This window comes from Choloepus didactylus, chromosome 16 (genome assembly GCF_015220235.1).
Source record: "Choloepus didactylus isolate mChoDid1 chromosome 16, mChoDid1.pri, whole genome shotgun sequence".
NCBI lineage: Eukaryota > Metazoa > Chordata > Mammalia > Pilosa > Megalonychidae > Choloepus > Choloepus didactylus.
Genome location: NC_051322.1, coordinates 60724777 through 60727981, shown reverse-complemented (window position 1 = coordinate 60727981; position 3205 = coordinate 60724777).

Here is a 3205-nt window from a genome sequence, read left to right as displayed (position 1 = left end):
TAAATTGAGAGGAGAGGGCCTTTGGGATAGTTGTCACAGACAAGATTATTTCTCATTCCCAGGAGATTCTAGTTTACTAAATAACTCAATTTATAAGACTATTGTAAGAGATTAAAAGTTACAATGAAGTAAGTAGTAAGTGTGAAATAGAGGGTAACTGTGTTGCTTGCCTATGGCCAGTCACGCTAAATTCTTCACACTGGTTCTGCGTTTTTCCTATTTGGCTCAAATCTGTTAAACAGGTTGTTCCTATGCCATGAAGAAGAACTTTACAATCTGATTTTTCAAAGTAGGTTGGGAATTCATTTTATGCTTTATTAAACTGTTTTTTTCTTTACATCAGTTACATTCTTTGTAGGAATCATTATCTCATTGCTATGAGGATAGGATTACAGTTAAAAAAAAAATTCAGCCACAGGTCTCCATTCCTCTTTAAAACTCCATGTTGAATTTGTGAAATTCCATTTAAGTAGCCATTTTATTCCTGGTCCATTAGGTATTAGCAGCTGGACCGAATTTAATAACTTACAATGTAACATTAAAAAGGAAATACATGAAACATACATATGTGACTCTTAAATACAAAGGAAAAATTCACGATTTGAACTGAACCAAGGGTAAAAGAACACAAATCCCTGTGATTTAGTTTAACCACCGGGACTAAATCTTTTAAATGTTCTATAATAGTAAAGTATAAATCCCATACCAGATGCATGCTAATGAATGGAAATGTCTGGGTAGATATATTATTTCAAATAATTATGACAAAGGAATACATATACATTGTGTATGGGGTTGTATTTGGGAAGACAGCAACACTTGAGAGTGGGATAGTGAGGGAAAACCACCATGCTTGGCCCAGTAAGACTGGGCTTTCATTCAAACTGGTTCTCTTAATGCCAAATTATTTTAACTGAGCTTTAATCTACTCACTGTAAAAAAAAAAATGGATATACTTCATAGGTTGTGGTGAAGATTAATTTAACTGAGTTAGCACATAAAAGCAGGGCAAGTGCCTGACAGTGAGCAAACACTCAACAAATGATAGTTTCCAATTTTTATTGGATGCTCCTTGACAAATGGGGGCCATGTAAGAGTTTTGTTTGTGAGTTGAACTATTAAAAGAGTGTACATATGTGTGTGACATAGAAAACAACTATGACCAAAAAAGGGGGAGAGGGGAGGGAGAATTTTGTATTTTTTGTTTTGTTTTGTTTTTTTAAATTGCATTGAGTTCAACCATTCATCTAAATTCCTTTTCTTATTTCTCATGCATCCTATTATCATTTGTCTTCCTCAGAAGCTACTTAGAACAGTTATGGTCTAAAGAAAAACACTAAACATTTTTGTAACCAAATTCAACTCAACTAAAGTTGAAAACATCTTTATATTAACAAAATGAATCAGAGGAATTTGTTTTCTCTTTTTCCCTCAAGCACCTACTCCTGACAACACCACCTCACTCTTGGAAGATTCTTTAAAGCAGAGTCCTCTCTTTTTTTTTTTCTTTTTAGGTGAACACAGCTTCTGCTACTCAAGGGATATCTTGAGATTATATAGGACACTGGCAAGAATGCTGATGGGCTGAGCTGATGTGTTTATTATCCCTCCCCCATTCCCACTTGCTTTCTCAAATACAGCTTATACCATATCAAGGAACCACTCCTTTTTATTTATTTACTTATTTTACCAATATTCACCATGTATATGATTTTATAATACTAGTAAGTGGAGGTGGGTTAGAAGATTACAGATGAATTAAAACAAGGTTTTTAATTTATTTGCCAAAATACAAGATAGAATGACATAGGGTGCTGGCTCTAGAGTTATATACTTTGGGTTCAATTTCCAGCTCCACCACTTCTAGCCATATGATTGGGGATTAGTTATTAGCTCTTTCGCTCAATCCCCTTACCCATAAAATGGAAATATTATAATAATTATACTGCTTCATTGTTCATGGTGGGGACTGACTTAACACATAAAGAGTCTAGAACAGTATCTGACCCATGGGAAGTGTTCAAAGAATATTATCTACAAGTATTACAAGGTCAATGAAGATTTTGCTACTACCAAATTGAATAGTGTAAATTGGCTGGATTGTATAGAAAGAGGGACACTAGCAATCAGCTGAAACAGTGGGCTTCAAACTTTTTTTTTAAATCATTTCATTGAGATATAGTCACACACCATGCAGTCATATAAAACAAAGTGTACATTCAGTTGTTCACAGTGCCATTATATAGTTGTGCATTCGTCACCAAAATTTTTGACATTTTCATTACCGCGCATACAAAAATAATAAAAATAAAAATTAAAGTGAAAAAGAACAATTAAAATAAAAAAGAACACTGGGTGCCTTTTTTTTTCTTCCCCCATTTTTCTACTCATCCATCCATAAACTAGACAAAAGGGGAGTGTGGTGCATATGGCTTTCCCGATCACATTGTCACCCCTCATAAGCTACATTTTTATACAATTGTCTTCAAGATTCATGGGTTCTGGGTTGTAGTTTGATCGTTTCAGGTATTTACTGCTAGCTACGCCAATTCACTAGAACCTAAAAAGGGTTGTCTATATTGTGCGTAAGAGTGCCCACCAGAGTGACCTCTTGGCTCCTTTTGGAATCTCTCTGCCACTCAAGCTTATTTCATTTCCTTTCACGTCCCCCTTTTGGTCAAGAAGATGTTCTCCATCCCACAATGCCAGGTCTAGATTCCTCCCCAGGAGTCATATTCCACATTGCCAGGGAGATTCACTCCCCTGGGAGTCAGATCCCACGTAGGGGGGAGGGCAGTGATTTCACCTGCCAAGTTGGCTTAGCTAGAGAGAGAGGGCCACATCTGAGCAACAAAGAGGCATTCGGGAGGAGGCCCTTAGGCACAGTTATAGGGAGGCCTAGCCTCTCCTTTGCAGCAACAGTCTTCCCAAGGGCAAGTCCTGCGGTAGAGGGCTCAGCCCATCAAACCACCAGTACCCTATGTCTGTAAGGACATCAGCAACCATAGAGGTGGGGATGGGTTTCAAACTTTTTGATTGCAACCCACAGTGAAAAACATATTTTACATGATGACTCAGTATGTATAAATAAGTAAGGGGAACAAAAGTTTGGGGAAACAATGCTTACTCTATGCAGTGGCACTCTGATACTTCTTTGTTTCATGTTTTAAAAGATACTAGTTGCCATTTCACTAAATTGATTTTG